The sequence below is a fragment of the Halichoerus grypus genome, chromosome 8, assembly GCF_964656455.1.
Source record: "Halichoerus grypus chromosome 8, mHalGry1.hap1.1, whole genome shotgun sequence".
NCBI lineage: Eukaryota > Metazoa > Chordata > Mammalia > Carnivora > Phocidae > Halichoerus > Halichoerus grypus.
The window spans coordinates 22,490,171-22,514,434 of record NC_135719.1 but is presented as its reverse complement, the minus strand read 5'-3'; the positions used below and the strand labels follow the sequence as shown (position 1 = coordinate 22,514,434).

Here is a 24,264-nt window from a genome sequence, read left to right as displayed (position 1 = left end):
GATTTTATCAATTATGTGAAAAATGACAGGGCCCTGTTGACTGTGCCCCCATCCCTGGAACAATAAAATTCAAATCCAGGATTGTCTTGGCACGAATTGTTAAGTGTTCAAGTATTCAGCTTTGAAATCTAGCATGGTTTTAAATTACACCGGACAATTTATATTGTATGGTTTATACACTGAAGATCTAGTTAAGAGGGGAAATAGCAAAATAGCAATAAAGACAGCAGTAATAGGAAGAGTTCTCTGTTAGGAAAGGAACTTACATGGCATATGAAGCACTAAGCACTTGGCAGTGACTCACTCCTATTGATATCCACAATAACCTCATGACGTGCATTCCATTCCAGAAATGGGTGGATAGGTAGGTAGATAGAAGATTGATATGATTGATAGATGGTAAATAGATGAAAAAAGGAAGAAAGAAGAGAAAGAAAGAAAGAAAGAAAGAAAGAAAGAAAGAAAGAAAGAAAGGAAGGAAGGAAGGAAGGAAGGAAGGAAGGAAGGAAGGAAGAAAGAAAGAAAGAAAGAAAGAAAGAAAGAAAGAAAGAAAGAAAGAAGAAAGAAAGAAAGAAAGAAAGAAAGAAAGAAAGAAAGAAAGAAAGAAGAAAGAAAGAAAGAAAGAAAGAAAGAAAAGGAAGAAAGAAAGAAAGAAAGAAAGAAAAGGAAGAAAAGAAAGAAGGGAGGGAGGGAGGAAAGGAAGGAAGGAAGGGAGGAAGGAAGACAAACATCCTGTATTTGGTACCTCACTCAAAATTGATAATTCATCAGGTACACTTTGAAACTATTTATTTTAATCAGCTGCATTTGGTTCTATTTTTCTCTTTCTCTTTCTCTTAAAGGTCTTTGAGGAACCCTTAAACCAAAATTCCCAGTTGGGTGTTCAACATGCAAAGCAAAGTCTCAACAACAGAGTCGGTCCTCTAGGGATTCAGGTTAAGGGAACCAAAGTACAGATACGGCAGCTATTTCAGACAGGCCATAGAACTAGCCAAGGGGTATAAATCTTAGTGAAACCATTGATATGGTTTTAGACATAAATGTGTGTGGATATAGTATTTCTGGCTTTTGTTTTTTTCTTTCCCCATTGTCCCAGAGGGCCCAACACGGGCCAGAAAGCAAACAGCATAAGCACTGACCCCCATGGTCATAAAAATGGTACATTTGCCTGATCTTGACCCACTTCAGGAGCAGCCTAAGAAGGAACATTTTACCTGGACATTCAGAATCTCTATTCTCATCCGTATCATTAATTCTTATTATATTATAGTTATTGATGGTTGTTAGCTTCCAATCAGTATAAATTTGAACATATTGCCATTTTCATATATTGTCTTTAAAATATGAAGTCTTCAAGAATTAGAAAGGTTGAAAATATTTGGTATGGTATGCTGTTTTATTTCTTCCGTTTGATGGTCAAGGATAGAATGTCAGGACCGAAGACAATTAAGCTCGTTAACAGGCTGGACCACACTCTGACTTTATTCCTATCATGTGATGAATGATGTAAACAAAAGATTTAGGGACAAGATTGACTTCTCTGAGTCTTAGTAACTGCATGTTGATGTGGGTGGAAGTGTAGGATATAGGAAAAGGCCTTCATTAGGTACTCTTTTTATCTGGGCTGAATTTTCTGAATGCTGGCTAAAATTTATAGCCAAGTACATCTGAATATTATGATAAGGCAGTAGTTTTCAAATGTTAATGTACATAAAAATTCCCTGAGTGCTTATTAAAATTCAGTAAATCTAGTTGTAAGGCTTTGGAATCTGACTGAGCCTGAGAGGCACCCCCTATAGGCCTACACACACACACACACACACACACACACACACACACAACCCCTAACCAGCGATTTTGTTACTAGTAGTCCAAGAAGTAAAAAAAGCTTTGAAGATGGTTTTACTTCATCCAAAAAAAAAAAAAAAAGTATTGAATGCTTTCTATATGTAAAGGAAGATGTCCAGAGGCTACAAGATATGTAAGATGAATTTCTTTCCTCTCCTTTTACCTAAGGGACAATTGCAAAATAAACTCAAAACAGGAGCTATGGGAACCCATTGTCAATTGCATTTGAAAGCTAGAAAATCCATCTCTGGAGATTTGAATTCGTGTTACAATAACAATTTGGTTCTTGTGTTCCCTCTTGACATATTTTGCAACAAGAAATTAATCACATGAGCCCCAAATCTAGAATATTGGATTCTATCTTCATTTTAAGGACTTACTTAGTAGTAGTGGAAACATATGCACGAGGAGAGAGGGCACAATGGATTTATTGAGGAGTGATTTGGGGGAATCATCAAGTGACCTGGATAGTGTGCAGAGAATACAAATCACATCATCTGCATTTTTTTTTTTTTTAATATCTCCCTCTTGTTCGGTCACCTCTACATGGTTTGAGCTAAAGGGGCTTCTGGACAACTGCCTGGTGACTTTCGGGCTGTCCTCAGGCCAGCAAAACCCGGCCAGCAAAACACCAGTAGGTAACTGAGGTATGCGGGAAGGACTAAGCACTAGGATGATGGGAAGGGTGGTTCAAGTCAGGTGCGCATAATCTAGAAAGTTTTGCCCAATAGCTGAAGGAAGCAGTGCTCAGAAGAAGAGAGATAAAGAGTAACAAGGATTGCTGGTGAAGAGGATTCCGACAGCCACAAATGGAGCAGGAAGGGGAGAGATTAAAAGTGACATAAAAAGGGATTGCCTGACTAAAGGTCTTGAAACCAATAGGTAATAATTTGAATATGACCCAGAAGCTAATGGGAAGTCATTTGAGGGTCTTGAGAAAGGGAGAATGGAAACAGCCGGCATAAAAGATTATCGGAGGCACAGAAGATTGGGCCAATTGGAGGATGAGAGGCCAAGGGCTGGGGAAGGCTGACGGGGGGACCCCGGGCCACAGAGAAGCCCTACAGGAGGCGGCAAAGCCAGGCAGGTTAAGTGGCTTGTGCGGGGGACCCCCTTGCAAGTTTCTTTGCTTGCTTATCGGTATTCTGTAAATTTTTATGTATATCCTGTCTTATTCTTAACACACGATTTAATATAGCTCATATATCGTGCCTATCTACTCCACCAACTTCCAAAAGAGTTTACCAAATAAGCTATAAGCCAAAATCAAGGCATTCAGAATTTCGGGGCGGGGGGGGGCGGGGTGGTGGTCAATCTCAGGCTTCGATATTTTTTTTTTTAAACCCACTCAGAAAATGTTAATGTGCAGTGAGGGTTGAAAACCACTTTTCCAAAGACAGCAAAGGGAACAGATGTTCTCCTGTCCCAGATGCTCAGCACTGATGACAAATTAGAGAGGTTCTTAGTAGCTGAGGCCAAACAGGACAGGCCCAGGGCGAGCAGTTTTCCTTTTCAGCTAAAAGACAGGGTAAGCACCAGTTTTCACAGACCACATTTTGTCCAGAAATTAAACTCAAGGCAGAAGGAAGTACGTTATCCTTTCATAAGGGTTTTGTGGGGAAAGTTGCTAAGGTCAACTACAGTTTTAAGAAAGGAGTGTGCACATTTTGTCCAAATGTTCTCCCTAGACATTGATAAGTCATCAAGCCCACACCTTTAGTGTGCAGCTCAGGGAAGTCTTTACTCCAGGAAGCTGGGCAAAATGGCTGGAACTCTCCTCCCCCCTCCCCCTCCCCCCTCCCCTTCCCCTCCCCCCTTCTCCTCCCCTTTTTTGAATCTAACATGCTAGATGAATATAAGATATTTGAACAAACCTCTAGAAGATGCTGAATTGTCAACAACTCATGAAATAATTCTGTAACAAGAACATATAATAAAGATATTTTATGATCTTCTTTAAGCTAGAAACCGTATGCTTTCAACACCGGACAGGAAAAATAGTAATCCATGGCTTGTGTTTTTAAGAGTGAGATTTTTTTTTTTTCAAGTTCAGAAGGAGGCCAACCCTATTCAAACAAAAACTGAAGGATTTTTTTCTTCAGAGAGATCTAATATTTTCATCTAGAAGTAGGTCTAGGTCTTTTTGTGAAATTCAGATACCTAGTTGAGACCCAATGTCGTATGTCTTACACCATAGAAACACAGCTAATTAGCAATCCGGCTGGAACTACTACTTTGCCCAGATCTCACTCCTAAAACAGTGCTCCCCACGTTGGCCCCCTCGCTTTCCTTTCCACATTTTCATATTAGATGTTAGGATTGGACTCGCAACATGAATACAGGGAAGGTGCAAAGGAAGGAAAACCAAGAGACTGCACGATTTGATAACAGTGGAAAAGAAAAACACAGGACAGAGGCAGAAAAATTGTGGAAATTGGAAATTTCACGTGTGTGCCTCCCACCAAAGCACCCAGATGAAAAATGATTGTTTTAAAAAAAAAATCAGTGGCCTGGATGCTTTGCCAACATGATATCAAACATCGGGTCATCCGGGACATCCGGAAGGTTGTCCGAATCCTACATTTTTCCATCTGAATCACGTGAACACCACCAGACATCATTTTTGGAGCACGCAGCTGAGAAGATGGAGAAAGAGAATATGGCTTCCTTTGTCAGAATCAAATTAATCTTATTAATAAGGTAGAAAAGTTTAAATCCAAAGAGGGGTCTATCTGGTTAAATCTGGATCAACGGAAAATGTGCCACACACACACACACACACACACACACCCCTAAACAAAGAACAGCAGTAATTACGCCCACATGAAAGAGGGGCATGAATTAAAATTGCAGCAGCAGACCAGAGAGCTTGCCTCGCAATATGGCGGGATTGCGGTAGTTGTATTAAGACGTCTTAATTATATGATTGATGTGGGCTTCAAAAGAAAACTCAGAAGCCACAGTGGCTCTGAGGCCATGAGTATTATCGAAAGGATAAAGACAGCTTCCCCAGAAGAAAACCACTCTAAGAGGAAGCCTGGGAGGTTTGCATGGCAGAACTAATCAATAATGTCTTGGTTTTATCTATATTAAGTTTAATAAAATTTGATGACATCCGTGATTGAAGATCACACACACAATTATGGCAACATCAAAGGTATTCAGTAGCATACGTTCAGCCTGAGAAGTATAGCAAATCAGAGCCTGAATGTATATGACACCGCTGGGGACACACAGACCCACAGGGGGGAAAGGGACTCTCTGGGTGCCTTCCCCTTCCACGTTTACAAAAAGCTGCGTAAGCCTTCTCACCAGCTTACACCAGGCCCACTTTCCTCTCATCCTCCCAGGCTTGTGAGCTCAGGACTTGAAAACAACAGGTAATAGAGCTTGCCACCAAACGTAGCTCCAAAACCTGCCAAGTAAACAGAAGTCCGCCCTGGGTTCTGGCTTTACCACAATTTGGTGAAGCCAAGGGAGACCAGAGCATTTCCAAGAAGACACAGCCGAGCAGAAAGGGAGAGGTCTGGTGAAACTTCTACCCAATCCCTTGCAAAAAAGAAAGGGGGGGTGGGGAGGGTTGGGGAAGGACTTCCTTGTCAAATTTCAGATGCAGCTCTGCAGAACAAGAGAAGAAATGGAGACCTACAATTACCTCAGCTTTAAGAGCTCAGTGCAAATCACGTTAATCCCCCGGACTTTGTACCACTGTCAAATTTTATATTCTCTTCAACAGGTGTGCAAATTGTTTGGGCTCAAGCTGGAAAACACCATTCAGCCCCTAGGGGCTGAGTGAAAGCAGATGATTTCATTCGTCTCTTAGTTATTGGTCATTTGGTGTTTTTCTCCAAGAAAGAGGACTTTATTCCCCTTGTTGCCTGTTGTTTTAATCAGATGGGCAGCGGAGAATATGACGAGTGTCCTCGCAAAAGTGATTCAGTTAGGTGAGCATTCACTGACTTTATATTAGAGAAGCAAAGCCGCTGTTGCTGGCTTCTTCAACTCCAACTATTGGACTGAGGAGATAATGAATTCCAGTACAAACTTTTTTTTTTTTAATTTTTATTTATTTATTTGACAGAGAGAAAGACAGTGAGGGAGGGAGCACAAGCAGGGGGAGCTGGAGAGGGAGAAGCAGGTTCCCGGCCGAGCAGGGAGCCCGATGTGGGGCTCGATCCCAGGACCCTAGGACCATGACCTGAGCCGAAGGCAGACATTTAATGACTGAGCCACCCAGGGGCCCCAGTACAAACTTTCTTATATTCATACTTGATAACCATTTTAGACTTGAGGATCTCTCATAAGCTGAATGCCAAAGCAATGGGACTGACATGACACATGATAGAAATTGGCTTTTTCTTCTTGTACTTTGCTTAAAAAAAAGTAATAAGTTGCAGACCCCCCCCCCAAAAAAAGTCATAAAGTCATGATGAGGTATTAACCAGTCAGAAAAAAACTCTGCTTCTAAAAATAGCCATTTTCCTAAGACTCTGATTTGGTTCTGTTTTCCTCTCATAACTTCGAGCAGATGAGAATTTTCTAGACGACAGCAAGGTGATCTATTCTTGCCAACACAACACCTTCATTTCCCTATCCGAGTAAGGAGAGAACCAGAACTCAAAGAGTAGGGCTTTTGACTCAAACGGCATCTTGTTTTTGTCACACCACACTACCTTTAATTACAGAAATCAACACAATATCATAGTTGAAATACCGTCATTCTTCTAGGTTTATCCCACGGTATTTAAGAGACGTCATTAAGACAGCAAAGATAAGGGGACTCACTTCTCCCAGCATCATGACTCTATTGAGAGCCAATCTTCCCACTGGTAAAAAGCTGGGGTCTGCAGCAGTCCAGATCCACTGAGAAGCAGAAGCCAAGGCAGGATTAGCCATACAAGAGATTTGACCAGGGAAGCCTGGCTGACTCAGTCGGGAGAGCATGCCACGCTTAATCTCGGGGTCGTGAGTTTGAGCCCCACGTTGGGCGTGTAGAGATTACTAAATAAGTACATGAGAGATTTGACCAGGGACACTTGTAAGTCCAGCTCCTGTGGTAGAAGCAGGCCAGATCCTAAGAAAGTTACAACCCATTTGTGCATTGCTTCACCAAGAAGACTTCACATCTCTCCGTCCCCGGAAAGAAGTCGGCGGCACGTTGCATTTCCTTGCCACGTTTGGAGACTCCGTATCTTGAGCTCGCTAGAGCCGCCATCCCCAGTGAAGAGTGATATTATTAGCTCTGATTGACCAGGGCTGGCGGTAAGAGAGGGAGAGTTAGTGCTACATGAATTACACAGAGTGTGTATCAAGATGAAAATAAAAGCTTCTATGTGCAGACAGGAGGGGTGAAGGGTCCATTGAAAATCAGAGAGATTAGCAACTCATCACATTATTTGTGGGTTATCAGGAGACAGAGGTAATGAAAGTGAGACCTATATCCTTGATCAATAAGAGTTTGACTGCATTTTGAGTTCATTTTCCCCTGCCGAGAGAGAGACAGCAGGCTTACTATTGATCACCGTGTTAATCCATAACCAGACTGGGCCTTAGCCTGGTGAAGCAAGCAGGAAAAATAAGATAATAAGCAGGAACTCTTGATCTTTTATTATGGTGTGCTAGATAAAGAGAGTGCGGGGGTTCAAGGTGGAATACTTTAGAGTTAACCCTTACATTACCTCTTAATTTGGAATGCATGAGAAGAAGTGCAGCCCACCTGACTCTGACTTTTATTTGACCTTATTTTGCCCGCTTCCTAACTAAATGGCATCAAGGACCCTTTTTAAAGATTGGAGGCAGATCGTAACTAGGCCAAGGGACAGTCACTGCCACGCAGGGCCCGCGGTCAGGAGAAAGCTCCTCCACACCCCATTCACGGAAGCCAAGGGAGATTCCGTATTCGCGGTAGCTATTGATATTTTATTGTATATTTGATATATTTGTGGTGATATTTCAGAGCCATTAAATCTCAGAATTTTTATATAAGTGAATTGTCAATAATATGGTTTGCTCTGCTGTCTAAATAGTGAGCACCATTTAGTTCGTAGTTAAGCAACCAGGAAAAATGAAGACACGTGAAGTTCTGTTGCAATGACTCCCCCATCTCACAAAAGACAACTGGGTCACTAGATCCGGCATTATGGCTGATCTAGAACCATCTTAGAAAGATAGCAGTTTATCTTTTCCTTCAAAACCTCCTGATCTAACCTCAATCCCTGCTATAATTTAGGCTTTTCCTGCCCTGCCTTATCTAGAAAAATATCAACTCTTTGTCAGTGACTCAATATTTACTCACAGTAGTTTTTGCTGACTTTCAGACCAGCTCTACCACTAATCCCTCTGATAGCTTTGTACAAATTAGGAAAATGTGACCCCTCTCAGCAAACGCAGCCAAGACAGCTGGGTAGGATTTCAGCCTTCCCTCCCCCTTTCCCCTAGGGAACATTGTCCCCGGCTCCCAGAGGAGACCTCGATATCCACACACCCACAAAGAAATTGGGTTGATGGTGTGAATGTAGCCCAGTCCTGTTACACCTCACACAGACACAGTTTACTTTTCACTCCGTGTCCTTGTCCCAACTCAGCGATTTCTCATTTAGATTGTTCCTGTGATTTTCCAACTGAGTTTCCATCTGGTTCTTCAAGATGCTCATCCTTCCACCCAGTGAGCACCTATTAGTAAATGGCAACTTATGTCGCCCTAGAGTGAGGAATTCAGAAACAAAAGAAGGGAAGGGTGTTAGTTGTGTGCGAGAGAAGGGGAGTTCTACTTTGGAAGCAGAATACGTAAGCTGTTCGAGTTAAAATAACTGAGGGATCCATTTGAAGGTGACAAGTTTAACTCTACAGCATTCTTTAATGAAATGCCTTTATCATTTATCATTTTATCATTTAGCTCTTTAATTTGGGATAACCAGGGAAGTTAAGCAACTTGAACAAGTTCATGTAGTTATTAGGTGGGGACCCTAAATCAGAACTCCTGGAGCTGGATCCTGAGTTATTTTCACAAAATTAAGTTTAAAAAAGTTGAAACAGCCTCGGTTACTAAAAAACTCATTCTCAGAATCAAAAAGTAAGGCTTTGAACTACCATCCTCAATACTTGGGATAAATAAGTATCTCCCTCTAAAGTGGGTGGGGTACAAAAAAGTTCTCCCCAAAGCTTAAGTATCCCACCTGAGGGGGTGTGTTGTATTAATCTGCATTTCAAATGAAGAAAAGATTGTTGAGGAAAAGATTTCCCTCTATTTTAAAATGACAAAAGGGGCACCTGGATGGCTCAGGTGGTGAAGCATCCAACTCTTGATTTTGGCTCAGGTCATGATCTCAGGGTCCAGGGATAAAGCCAGAAATCAGGCTCCATGCTCAGTGGGGAGTCTGCTTGAGGATTCTCTTCCCTCTCCCTCTGCCCCTCCCCCAACTCGTGCGCTTGCTCTCTCTCTCTTTCTCTCTTTCTCTCAAATAAAGCTTTAAAAAAAAAGAAAATATGACACATGCAAAAAAAAAAATGTACGAAGAGCAAATATTCATCAAAGCCAGTGTAGACATTTTTTAGCATAAACCCTCAGCTTTTTGTTCTATGCTCATATACAAATGCAGATTCTTGACAAAACTGAGAGCATATTCTAAATATTACTTAACTTTTTCTTTTTCACTTAACTTGTAGGATTATTTCCCCATACTCTTAAATATTGCCTAAAAACTAGAGAATCGAGCCTTCTAAATGTAGTCTTCCTCTGAATCAAATGTAAAGTCTACTTTCCCCATTTGTAAACAAGCCAACACAACTGGGTCAGATTCTGAAAGGCAAGAACGATTCTCAAGTAACCAGCACTGTCAGTAATTAGAATATTCATTTCTTTAAACATATCAAGGAAATGATAATTCCCAATTCGGCTTTCATCGAATACTAATTTTCCAAGTGGTTTAGAATATAAAACATAGAATAAGTCCCCTCCTCATAGCATCATACTGGGGTTAGAATTTCAACACTTGAACTTGGGGAGGACACAAGCGCTCAATCTCTTGTAGGGATTGTAAGACACTGTCTACTCCATGTAAATGTACAATAAAATCACCCTTATGATTGATTTGTTTTTGGCTTCTCTTTTTGCTTAACTTATTTTCCCTGATTTCAAGGGCTTGATTTATTGCATTAGTTTTTCCTATACCTGTAAAAAAAAAATAGTCTAAAGACTAATTAAAATGTTCATTTTTGCATGTGATCAAACTCAGGCCTACCCTTTTCCCTTGTGGTGCTCTTCTTCACCAGGATTCCACTATGCCTGTGATAAAAAGAGGCTTTATTCCACTAAGCTGGTTAATAAACACATATTTTCAAGAGCAACTTGGGAACCCTGAAGTATTTTTAAGGCTTCTATCAATCCATGCAACACAATCTTGGTTGATCATTCTCTCTTTGCAATCCCAGATAGCCTCCCAAGCAGGTAGAAGCCCAGGTTCAGGAGAGAGAACAGATATAATTTCTGCCACAAATTTTCTTCCTAAAAAATAGTGGTAGTTAGGGTGGCTGGGTGGTTCAGTTGGTGAAGCATTTGACTCTTGGTTTGGGCACAGGTTATGATCTCATGGGTTGTGGGATTGAGCCCCATGTCTGGCTCTGTGCTCAGCAGAGAGTCTGCTTGATATTCTCTCTCTCTCTCTCTCCCTCCGTCTCCCTCTGCTCCTCCCCCCACCTGCGTGTTCTCTCTCTCTCCCTCTCTCAAAAAAAAAAAAAAAAAAAAATAGTGGTAGCTGCAAGACATTGCAGTGGTGGACATTTTTTATTTATTCCAACTGTTTCAACAGCTCTTCATTGTAGGCGATATTAGCTCCATTTGACAGATGAGAAAATGAACGCTCTGGGATCTGAAAGCCCTAATTAAAATGCATGAAATCTCCAAAATGGGAACAGTGGATACTCTTATCTTTTACTAAGATGACTCAGCAGAGCCAAAGAGCAAGAGCCCATTGCTTAGTGTGTCAGAGAGGGAAAGGCAACCTGGAAAGGGGAAGTCGGTGGTCCTCAGAGACAATGTCTATTGGACTGTACAACAGAAATGTATTGACACTGGAAACCTTTCACCTCCACCCATAAAATGTCTTGGCATTCATGTTGTGCATATTACCTCAGCATTTGAAAGGCAGTGAGATTGGACATTCTCCAAAAGCTCCTCCCACTCTGAAATTATAGAATCCCTAAACCACCCCACAAATACATTTGTCACCAAGAAAACTGACAGTCATCCCAAATAGTGGGAAAATCACACAGAATCTGTGCCTTATGGTGTTCCAAACACTGGGTTGTCTTTGGAGAAAGAACTTTGACTCCCAAAGAAAAGGGCAGAGTGCTGTTGACTCTAGAGTTCATTTTTCAGTGGAGAAGTTAGTGTTACTTCTGAGGTCAGACTTTTGGTGATGGCTGTCCAAATTTCCATTTCACCTGGTTCCATAATCCAGGACTGCAGCCCCAACCTCGTCTATTTTTGCAAATTCACATGCCATGATCCTAAGAGAGAGAATGAGAGAGTGGCGTGATCAGTTCAGATGCATCACACAACAAAAAAGTACTCTCTGGGACTAGAAGAATAAAATATTGTTCTTCAAATATATATATATATATATATATTCAAATATATATTTTCAAATATATATGTGTTTATTTTATATATATATATATATTTCTTCATAAAACATTCAAGATCCCTGCTTTTCAGTGATGCAACAATTCTCCAAACTCTTTTTTCTCAACCAGAAACTGGCAAAAGAGAAATAGCACATGAGAACATGAAGATCTTGTGAGCTGAAAAGTTTATACTTTCAAGTATTTTGTTTTTTCATTAAGAAAATGGTTTTTGTTTATTTTTTAAAAAATATTTTATTTATTTATTGACAGAGACACAGTGAGAGAGGGAAGAGAAGCAGGGGGAGTGGGAGAGGGACAAACAGGCTTCCCTTTGAGCAGAGAGCCCAATGAAAAGTTCGATCCCAGGACCCTGGGATCATGACCCAAGCCAAAGGCAGATGCTTAACAACTGAGCCACCCAGGTGCCCCAAGAAAATGGTTTTTGAATATGCTTTTTTTTAAGATTTTATTGTTAGGTAATCCCTACACCCAACATGAGGCTCAAACTCACAACCCTGAGATCAAGGGTCACATGCTCTACTGACTGAGCCAGCCAAGTACCCCTGAATATGCTTTTAACTTTACAGTTGAATAATAAAATATTCACTATTATAATACAGCAGAAATCTAAAGGAAAATGAGGAACCATTCCAAATTCTTCAGCAAGTATTATACACAATCATGCACACATGCTTCCACTCATTTCTCCAACCCACCAAATGCTAGGAAAGGTTTGTTTTTGTTTTTGTTTTTTAAAAGACATAAGCCTACAAGGATAGGGAGAATGAAAGATAATATTAAAGTCATAAAAGTTGTGAATCTAGAAAGCAGGTGAAAGACTGATCACTGAATTAGCAGATCCCAGAAAACTGAATCATAAGCCCCCCATGGGGGGAATCTGTGAACTAATATGAATTATAAAAGTAATCTCCAAGCTGAAGAAGACATACAAATGGCTAACAGACACATGAAAAAATGTTCATCATCATTAGGATCAGGGAAATTCAAATCAAAACCACATGGAGATACCACCTTACACCAGTTAGAATGGCAAAAATGGACAGGGAAAGAAACAACAAATGTTGGAGAGGTTGTGGAGAAAGGGGAACTCTCTTACACTGTTAGTGGGAATGCAAGTTGGTACAGCCACTTTGGAAAAGTGTGGAGGTGCCTCAAAAAATTAAAAATAGAGCTACCCTATGACCCAGCAATTGCACTCCTGGGTATTTACCCCAAAGACACAGATGTAGTGAAAAGAAGGGCCATATGCACCCCAATGTTCATAGCAGCAATGTCCACAATAGCCAAACTGTGGAAAGAGCCGAGATGCCCTTCAACAGATGAATGGATAGAAGAAGGTGTGGTCAATATATACAATGGAATATTACTCAGCCATCAAAAAGGATGAATACCCAACTTTTCCATCAACATGGATGGGACTGGAGGACATTATGCTAAGTGAAATAAGTCAAGCAGAGAAAGTCAATTATCATATGGTTTCAGTTATTTGTGGAACATAAGGAATAGCATGGAGGACATTAGGAGAAGGAAGGGAAAAATGAAGCGGGGGAAATCGGAGGGAGAGATGAACCATGAGAGACTGTGGACTCTGAGAAACAAACAGGGTTTTAGAGGGGAGGGGGGTGGGGGGATGGGTTGGCCCTGTGATGGGTATTAAGGAGGGCACGTACTGCATGGAGCACTGGGTGTTATACAAAAACAATGGATCGTGGATCACCACATCAAAAACTAATCATGTATTGTATGGTGACTAACATAACATAATAAAATAAAAAAATAAAAAAAAGTAATCTCCAAGGATGCAAATATGCATGGCAACTAGTATTTCTGGAACTTTTAATGAGGGGGGAAGGGGCAGTGAGGACAGTAAAATTAGAAAAATTATTTTAAAAATCAGCTTAAGAACAAGTCAAATCTCTAGATCTTCTCCCCAGGTCACACACCCAAAACATTAGCCCACCCTCACCCTAGAAAAAAAAACCTAGAAGTTTATTCTCTGTAGTAAAATTTTCAAAATTTCTAAGGCAAATGATCTCTAACTTAGATTTCTATACCCAGCCAAACTAAGTATAAAACTAAAGGCTAGAATTAAGACATTTTTAGACATGTCTCTAAAATTTTCCTTCCATGAACTCTTTCTTAGAAAGCTATTGTTTTGTTCCACCAAAATGAAGGACTAAACAAATTGAAAAGAAGATGTGGGACCCAGGAAGCAAGAGATACAATTACTTTTAAAATGAAGATGTTTATTTCTCTCCCCCGTAACAGTCTTAAGTGGGGGGAGGATGGCTGCTGCCGGGCTCTGTGGTGCCATTCAGAGACCCAAATTATGCAACCCCCCCCATTCATAGTCGTTATTTCAGGGCCAAAGCTGGGTCACAGTCATACCAGTTTTCCAAGTCTTGGGAAGAGGAAAGAAAACTCAGGGGAGCATGGGTACAATGTTTGAAGGCCCAAGCAATGAAGTGACATATATCACTTCTGTTCTACTCTGTCACTCACATGGGCACGTTTCCCTGCAAAGAGCCACAGGGAAATTTAGTCTCTGGCTGGGCAGCCACATGCCTATCATGCTTTACCAGAAAAGAAGGGGAAAATGGGAAGAATTGATTTTGGTAGCATTTTGAGACCAAGAGCAATTGTCTAAGACTGTATGTTCCAACAGTGAGTTCAGGAACATTACTACTCCAAAAAGGCCAGATGGGAGCAGAGACCAGTAAGAACACAGAAGATGTCACATAAAGTCAAGCACAGAGTCTGCTTGTGATTCTGCTCCTCCCCCTGATGGACACGTTCTCTCTACCTCTCTCTCTCTCAAATAAATAAAATTTAAAATAATTTTTTTTAAATTAAAAATAAACATGCTACCACGAATACGTCTGTTTGCACACATACCTACGTGTGTCAGTACATTTGTCAGATTTGTTTCTTTTGGATCACATCTTAGCATTGAAACTGCTGAATTGAAGGGAATATGCTTTTTTTAAGGTTGTGGAATATCCCTTGCTAAACTCTCTCCGGTAAGGTTGTCCCAACTTACGATTCCACAGTAGTGTACTGGAGTACTAAGCTGTCCCATTCTAAGTGTTGGAAATGCCTTAAATACTTCACAGGAAAGTCTTATCCTGAAATGGCCCACTAGAAAATTCTGTTTTCATTGTGCATCAGGTACATTGAATACGGATCTAAACTGAGAAACTAGTAGGGAAGTGTTAAGCTCAGGAATGAGTAATAACTCATTTCTAATCACTTAATGAAATGTTCTGTGATTGGTGCAGTAGAAGAAATACCTAATTGAGACCCAGAGTCACTACACTCAATAGCTACTTCTAGTACTAGGAGCTGTGTGACGTTAATAAATCACTCAACCTCTCTGGGTTTCAGTGTCTTTGTCCGTAACAGAAACGGGGCTGGAGTTGAATTTATGAATTTCTTGTCCCATAAAGTATCAGAAATCTTAATGATAATAAATGTTACAATTTTCATTTGAGTCAGGGACCCTCGCCTAAGTACTAAGCCATGCATGATTGCAACAGAAAACTCAAAGGAGACGAAATGTTTCATTTTGTACTGTCACCAAAATAATCTCACTGGAAACCTCATTAAGGATTCCCCTATGCAAGATAGCAACCGCTGGCTTAAATTCAGATGGATGGCGGTACCTAATGTAAAATTTTCAGCATCATTTCACTTAAATTCAAATTTCAAATTCAACAAACATTTATTGTGCCGGAAGCTATTCCACGTGAAGAATATAAAATAGTGACCCTGTCCTAAAGAAGCTGACGACATAGTTAAGTCATTTACTCACAGTGGGGTTTTCAACCTAGAATTGTTTCTATTTAAATAATAGGAGAGAATACTAAGACTAAGAAATGCCAAAGTTAAATTTCCAAACTAACCTCAAGATCGAGGCTCACTTTTAGCAGTTACATGCAGATTTTTCTTCATATTTAATATATTTCGCATATTTTGTAAATAAATGATGTTAATAGATTTGAGCTGTGTGTGTTGTGTGTGTATATATAATCACAAATAACTTACACTAATTCAGTATCAAAATTAACTATTTATACATTTAATAATGCTTGAGTCAAAGTTTCAAAATTAACAGAGAAATATGATCGACATTAGAAGAGTAACATGTTATAAAATACAATTACTTAATTTAAAAAATTAACTCCATATAATTAACTAATACACCAATTAAGCAATATGTAATTAAGTTATAGTCCCTGCCACCTAGTCATTTAATCATAAAAGCGAAGCATTTTTTATAAACAAATAAAATAAATATGAAATCTATTAATTAAATGTGTGGTTGGAGCTAAGAATAAGCATTAAGAATAAAAATTATCTATTTCCACAATCTGTGTAATCAGAAAGCAGGTCTTGTGATCCAGTGCATAATTATTATATTTAGCTTAGCGTGGTTGGTATGGTGTGTGGCTCAGTCCCTTAGTTTGGATGCTGGTCTGCACATACCAGCGACTTAACTTTATTTGTTCATCAGTAAAATGAGGACAATAATGGTGCCTACTTCATCTTGTTGTTTTCAGAATTAAATGAGATAATGCACAGATAGTGCTTAACATAACCCTGGACACCTGGAAAATCCTAGGGCACGATTACTATCTGGTCAGTTTGGGAAATTGTCGGCTTCATGCATAATTGATATCAGACAGAATTCTGTACACACGTATCCTTACAACCTAGCTCATCTCTGTGATTAGTAGGTAAACTAGAAAAATGGAAGTGCAGGAGTATTATTATTTGGGTGAAGGTCTATAAAGTCCTGTCCTCTGGCAAATTCCTCCTTTCTGTTCAAGGGAATTGAGGTATTGCTACTGAAATTTTCACCCACTCCCACTTGCAAGCCACTTTGGCAAACTACAATCTGATGACTGCCGGCTCACGTTTCCAAAAGAGAATGGACATAGATGGCTGCTTTGAGGGGAGAAAACAAAAGAATTACTCTGGCTGATGTCAAGTGAAGAAAATCCGCTGGAAGGAGATTAGGAACGGGAAGACTCTAGAACCAGGTTTGGGAGCAGGTGGCAACAGAGGCAACTCTGGAGGGTGGAAGCAAGTCCACCAGGACCTCCCTCACTACAGGAATCTCCTAGTCAGAAGCCTCTAGCAAGGATGGTCTTAAGCCTCTCCCATCTGTTTGCAAGGTTTAGGACACATGCCCCGGCCTGTGTGTACTGGGACAGAGAAAAGAAAGATGGGTCCCTTTGGACTGTGCTAGCAGGATACCAGTCCCAGAACATAGCGACAGGTGCTGTGAGAAGTGTGAATGGATGCTGGACAACCTCACAACATGGGGTGGTCACAGTCAAATTCATGAGGAATCCATGGAACTTCATGAACATAAAATATAATTGTATTCACGTCACTGTGGGGGGAGGGAAAGTGTAAGCTCCTTCCTACCTGGGGAGCTTCAGCAACCACAGTATTTTTTTTTAAAGATTTTATTTATTTGGGCAAGAAAGATTGCAGGGGGAAGAGCAGAGGGAGAAGGAGAGAGAGAATCTCAAGCAGACTCCTCACTGAGCATGAAACCTGACATGAGGCTCGATCCCATGACCCTGAGATCATCATCTGGGCCAAAATCAAGCGTCGGTCGCTTAACCAACTGAGCCACCCAGGCACCCCTCAGCAACCTCAATCTTTTGAAGGATTCATAACCTGGGAAAGGATACATAAAGCCAGAAGACCTTATAAACCTGCAGAGCTACAGTATTGTTGAGGATTGAATAATACCATGTCTGTGAAAATCGTTCATAAAACACAGCCCACTCTGCAAATGCAAAGTGATATATCAGTCTCACTAGATATGTATTAGAAAGGTAGACACCATGGGGGCACCAGCTGGCTCGGTCAGTGGAGCTTGCCACTGCCCATCTCAGGGTCATGAGTTTGAGCCCCACATTAGATGTAGAGATTACTTAAAAAGAAAAAATCTTAAAAAAAAAAAAAAGAAAGAAAAGTAGATACCATATTTACATACAATTTATATACAAGAAGAGGTAAGACTTCTCTTCCCTCAACCATAGTTCCCGTATCAACTCTCTCGTCTTTTGGGGCACCTGGGTGGTTCAGTCGGTTAAGTGTCTGCCTTCGGCTCAAGTCATGATTCCAGGGTCTTGGGATCAAACCCTGAGCAGGGAGTCTGCTTCTCTCTCTCTCCCTCTGCTGCTTCCCCAGCTTGTGTGCTCTCTCTCTCTCTCTGTCAAATAAATAAATAAAATCTTTAAAAAAATCTCTTGTCTTTAATTTTTTTAAGATTTATTTATTTATTTTTAAAGATTTTGTTTATTTTTGAGAAAGAGAGAGAGCACATGAGTGAGGGAAAGAGGGGCAGAGGGAGAAGCAGACTCCCTGCTGAGTGGGGAGCCCGATGCAGGATTCAATCCCAGGACCCCGAGATCATGACCTGAGTCTAAGGCAGACACTTAACCGACTGAGCCAGGTACCCTTATTTATTTTAGAGAGGGAGAGAGAGAGAGAACATGAGGTGGGTGAGGGGCAGAGGGAGAGGGAGAGAGAAAATCTCAAGCAGACTCCCTGCTGAGTGCAGAGCCTGATGCAGGGCTCAATCTCACGACCCTGAAATCACCACCTGAGCTGAAACCAAGAGTCGAGACTTAACCGACTATGCCACCCAGGTGCCCCAGTTCTCGTCTCTTTTAACAATATCATGCTTTAATCACAGCAATAATAGAGTTTTAAAGAATTTTTTTTAATCTTCAGAATTTTAAGAAATTGTAATTAGAAAAAATACATATACTCAGGGTATGTTAAATACACAAGCACACACACACACACACACACACACACACACACACACACACACACACCGGCCCCATTTTATAAACCTACTCATGAAATAATCTTACAGCTTTAATTGGTAATGTTCAGGTATCACAAAGAAGGAACCTCAGAATGGGAAACGCTTTCCAATGAGGCCTATCTCTGCAGCTGCAGTCATATAGGAATTCAGGGGATGTTCTGACATTAGTATTAGGAGGACTAATTTGTTTGCATCTGCTAAATTTACAGTGCTTAACTTTTCAACACCAAGACTGTCAAATTTCCAGGAAATGTTTTATTCTCTCAGTTTCCTTTGTCTGCAAAATGAAGCTATCACTGAAATATTTCCAGGGAAATCCCAGTGGAGATCTTTATAGACAAAGGGGTAATTGCAGAGATGGAATGAATTGGCTCTAAGACTCTGTACATGTAGAAAGGCAAATAATATTCTGATGATACTGAGGTTAGCAAATTTGGGGTTTGAGAGGTAAAAGGCACAGAGCAATATAGATGCCTAATAGTGACAAAGAAAGCAAAGGAAGTTTTAAGGAGAAAAAAGCAAGTTAAAAGATACCTTTTCTACACGAGGTTCAAAAAACTATACATTTTACTAAATGTTAAAGAATCCCAATTATACTAAAGTTCTGTAAAATGGAGACAAAAACAAATCCTATTCATTTTCTTAATAATGTCTTTTGATAAATAGAACTTATACTTTGATGAAGTAGTTTATCTTTTTTATATTTACTATTTCTCTTTTTTAAAATGCCTTTAAATTCTGGTAAATATTTGCCTACCCCTTATGCTTAAAGGTAGTCTCTTGTTTTTCCAGAAGTTTACTATGATTGCTTGTATTTTGAGTCCATGGTCCATCTGGAATTATAGTTTGCATGTGGCATAAGGTAAGTACTGTATCTTTCACTTGCCTATCCAATTGTGCCAGAATCATTTATGGAAAATATTCTCCTTTTCTTCACTGAATTGCTCTGTGTCCCTGTTGAAAATTAACTGACTATATATGAATGGGGCCATTTCTGGACTCTGTTTTATTAGTCTATTTGTCTTACCTTATACCATACAACACTGCTTAATTATTATAATTTTACAGTGAGTCTTGAAATCAAATGCTGAAAGTCCTCCCACTGTATTCTTCTTCTACAGAATGTTCTTGGCTATTCTAGGTTCTTTGCATTTCTATGTAAATTTCAGAATCAGCATGTCTTGGGCACCTGGATGGCTCAGTCGGTTAAGCGTTGCACTCGGCTCAGGTCATGATTCCAGCATCCTAGGATCAAGCCCCGCGGTGGGCTCCCTGCTCAGTGGGGAGTCCGCTTCTCCCTGCCCCAGCCCTTATGCTCTTGCTCTCTGTTCTCTCTCTCTCTCTCCCTCCCTCTCAGATAAATAAATAAAATCTTTAAAAAAAAAAGAATCAGCATGTCAATTTCTTTACAAAAGACAGAAAGAAAGAAAGTCAGTCTAGAACAGAGCTAGCACATCTGCTCTAAACAGTCTACCTCTGGACTTACCCAGGAGGCAGAAATAAAATGTATCTTATTTAAGCCACTCTCATTTTGGATGTCTTTCATTGAAAGCCAAACTTAATCCTAATTGATACAAGCTTTGAGTGGCTCTAATGGACCACTTGCTAAGCCCTGGACCAATCACGATGGCCAAGGAAGTAGGATGGAGGCAGCTCCACCAGAGCCCCAAGAACTGACTGTAGAGAAGAGCTGGCTTCCCAGGAGAATCAAGGCAGAAGCTAGAACTAGCAGAACTTAAAAGGAAAAGGGTTCAGTAATGCAGCATATATCTACCATCCCACCAGCATAGCCCCCAAACTAAACAGGCTGGAGGATATGTATGCTTTGATTTATTTTGGGTTTGATACTATCATTTCTTGAAAAAAAAAAAAAAGTTTATTTGTTTTAAAATGTACATCTAGCCATCCAGTTGCTTATACAATCTTAAATAGAAACAACCACATCCAAAGCAAAGCATATAAAAGAGACATGTAGTGATCCCAGGAATCCCCGAGCACGGTCTGCTGAAGAACTGGCAAGCCAACTCAGCTTTCGGAGAAGCCAGAGGTCAATCTTATGAGGACGAACTATTGCACCTGCCATATGAGGGAGTCTCAAAAGGTACTTTGTTTGTTTCTGCTTATTTTAACTTGATTTGCACTAACCAAACAACAAGCTTAAACCAAAATAGAAGGGGACATGGTTTCAGATTGGGAAGTCACTACCCGAAACTTAATTTAAAAAGTCAAGTGCTTGAGGGGATGACCTCTGCCAAATGTTTTCTGGAAACCCAGATGAAGTTAGGAAACATGGATGTGGCAGATGCACAAACCCCAGAGCAAAACCCAGGCCAGTCTCCCTATTAATGCCTGACAACACCACATGGGCTTCATAATTGGAACGAGATGTTGAGAGATGACTTAAGTCATCCAGTTGGCAGAAGATCTAAATTCCTTGGAAATGTCTCCCAGCCTGGGTTGAACTCCCTGCTCTGAGCTAGCGGGCCGATCTTCGCTGTTCAGGGCTATGGAGGAGAATGAGAGACGTCTCATCCCATGAGCTGCCTAACCACATTTCAGGTGGATGGTTGGTTGTGGCGTCCTGAGGATTACTCCCTCTTTCTCCTGTGCCCACCCCAATGCCATCACATCACGGTCTGAATCATGCCTTCCCAAGGATACAGCCAGAAAGAAACTTATAGAGGTCAATAGCACACAAACCTCCTCATTTCCAGATGAACAAACTTGCAAATAAGCTCTGTAGAAATTTTATTTCTGATGTGAGAGTATTTCCTTGCCCTTGAACAAGAAACATTTCTGTTTTGTGTTTACCTTGTTTCTCTCCCATGGTTCATTTTGTTTCTTCTTCTTCTGGAATCATCTACCGCAAAGTTCTCCCTCTTTGTCAACCAACCAAATGTACTGAACTCTAAAACAAAAGAAATGGAAGAACAAAGGCAGACTTCCAGTGTTGAAGTGTATGGAGGACATGATTGTGTATTTAATTTAAAGCAATTGATCTGAAGCATTATCATCAACCTGATGGTACTGTTTTAACTAAAAACCCGTCTTTCTACAATGTTGTGTCAGACAGATTATGAATGGAATTAAATGGATGAGATCCCAGGCTTCATATTTACAATACCTTGCAGGTTGCTGTAGGTAGGTCGATAGCAAAGACTGTTCTTCATAAGCATCACCCATGTCTTCGTAGATCTCAGGTGTAGGTAGATCCATAAGCACCTTGGTAGACTTGTCAGGCAGTCACAAGCCCAAGAGGGCATCCTGGACTAAGGATAGAGACCACCCTGCCTTCACATGGCCCATATCACCCCGTAACATGGTGCTCTTAGAGACTTCCCTTACTTTATGAGCTCAGAGTCAAGTCATTACCCACTACTAGCAAGGGAATAAGACTTCATGGAATGCCATTCTGTACTTCATCTTCCTTTCCTTCTTGTTTTATTTGCTTCTAATTTATTTTATTTAACAATATAATTTACATTTTCGTTAATCACTTTGCATCCTTTACAAGGTAAGGTATGATTTTTTATGTTATATTAATTATACTATATCAAGTTATACTACTATGTGTGCATATAAATTTGGAAGTATCCCAGAAAGTGATACTTTAAATCTCTCTCCTGCCTATTTAGAGCCTGTGTGATCTAAGATGAATTATTTAATGTCTCTGAAATTCAGTGAACTAGAAATGAGAATATCTACCTCCGAAAAGGTTGTCAGTACTCTAGGTAGCATAGATAAAATACCTTGCACATTGCCTGGCACTGAGTAATCACCCATGTATCATTGAATATACTTATTTATGAAGCTGGTTGTCCACAAAGTGTTTACGGGTGACCCTATCTTCTAAACAGGATTGAGCAGAAGCAAGAAAAGCAAATGCAACAAGCAAGACTACGTCAAACTAAAAAGTTTCTGCACAACAAAAGAAACCATCAATAAAATGAAAAGGGAACCTATACAATGGGGAAAAGTATTTGCAAACTATATATCTGATACCGCGTTAATATTCAAAATCTATAAAGAATCTATACAGCTCAATAACAACAACAGCAACCAAAAAACCAATCCAATTTTAAAAATGGGCAGAGGAACTGAATAGACATTTTTCCAAAGACACCCAAATGGCTAGTAGGTATATGAAGAGGTGCTCTACACCATTCATCATCAGGGAAATGAAAATCAAAACCACAGTGAAATGTCACCTCACACCTGTTAGAATGGTTAAGCTCAGGAAGACAAGAGATAACAAGTGTTGGTAAGGACGTGGAGAAAATAGAACATGCGTGGACTGTTGGTGGGAAACGTACATCGGTGCAGCCGCTATGGAAATCAGTATGGTGGTTCCTCAAAAAACTAAAAATAGAACTACCATATGATCCAGCAATCTCACCTCTGGGTATATACCCAAAGGAAATGAAAGCGGGATCTCCAAGAGATACCTGCACTCTGATGTTCATTGCAGTATTATTCACAATGGCCAGGGTATGGAAACAATCTAAGTGTTTATCAATAAGTGAATGGATAAAGCTCTGATATGTATATATACAATGGAATATATAATATATGTATATATATTATATATATACAATGCAATATATACACATACAAAGGAATGCAATGAAATATACACACACACACACACACACACACACAATGGAATATTATTCTGCCATGAGAAAAAAGGAAATCCTGCCATTTGAGACAACATGGATGGACCTTGAAGGGATTATGCTAAGTGAGATAAATCAGACAGAAAAAGACAAATACTGTATGATATCACTTACATGTGAAATCTGAAAAACAAAACTAGCTCATAGAGACAGAGAGTAGAATGGTGGTTACTAGGGGCTGGGAGGTAAGGGAAATGGGGAGATGCTGGTCACAGGGTACAAACTTGTGGTTAGAAGAGGAATAAGTTCTGGAGATCTAATGTACAGCATTGTAATTATAGTTAACAATACTGTATTATGTATCTCAAAATTGCTAAGAAACTGGATTCTTAAGGGTCCTTACAAGAGAAATGATAATTATGTGATGGGATTACAGATGTTAGCTAATGCGGTGGTGGTAATCATGTTGCATGATTATATATATATATATATATATATATATATATATTACACAATTATATATATATATATATATAAAATTGTGTAAATGTATCAAATCAACATGCTGTACACCTTAAGCTTACAGAATGCTTAATAATAATAATAAATAAACAGATTGAGCATTTCCTGCCAAGTTAACAAGGCGGAATCTAACCCCATCAGTACTGTACATCTTCCCCGTCCTAATGCAAAATTACCAGCTACAACCTTCCCTAAGGGGTCATCTTGAGACAGGGAGCGAAGGCAACAGGAGAAGCAGAGGAGCGAGGAAGACTCCTTGGATTAATCAAAAGAATACCCAACAGTGACCAAGGCAAAGGGGGCCATACTATGACTGGTTCCCTGCTTGCACAGTCACTAGCCAGTGTGGGTCTTAGTATCAACTGGCAACTGGTAAGAAACGCCGATCAGAGTCTCTTACTGTGGAACTCAGAAGTCTGTGATTTAACAGCTCTCCGGGTGATTCTCACGCACACCAAAGTTGGAGAAGTACTTCCAGAAAATGCGAACGATAGAAGGTAGCTGTGGCCTTCAGCCAGTCCAGATGGAAGAAGCTAGTGACCCATAAGCCACATCTCGCCTCCAGGATTCTCCGCCTGGAACTGCAAAATAATATTTGAAATGGCCACTTTCACAATTGGAAAGTTGGCATTACTAGGTTATCTTGAAAAATCAAAAGCTGTGATAAAACTAAATCTGCATTTCCACAAGGCCACAGTTAACAAGGGGCAAAGAGTGGCACCCCTCTTTAGAATAGTCTGTGCCCTCCATTTTGCCATGGTCCCCATGAGTCCCAAT

General features: G+C 40.2%; 1 long non-coding RNA gene across 1 annotated transcript; it reads right to left on the bottom strand.

Moving 5' to 3' along the window:
- Nucleotides 1-10,600: 10,600 nt before the first annotated feature.
- LOC144382740 (uncharacterized) lies at nt 10,601-24,022 on the bottom strand. Its single transcript, XR_013450125.1, has 3 exons — nt 23,888-24,022; nt 21,161-21,257; nt 10,601-11,355 (listed from the first exon to the last, which is right to left on the bottom strand). It is a non-coding gene; the product is annotated as an uncharacterized LOC144382740 (long non-coding RNA).
- Between the last annotated feature and the right edge of the window lie 242 nt (nt 24,023-24,264).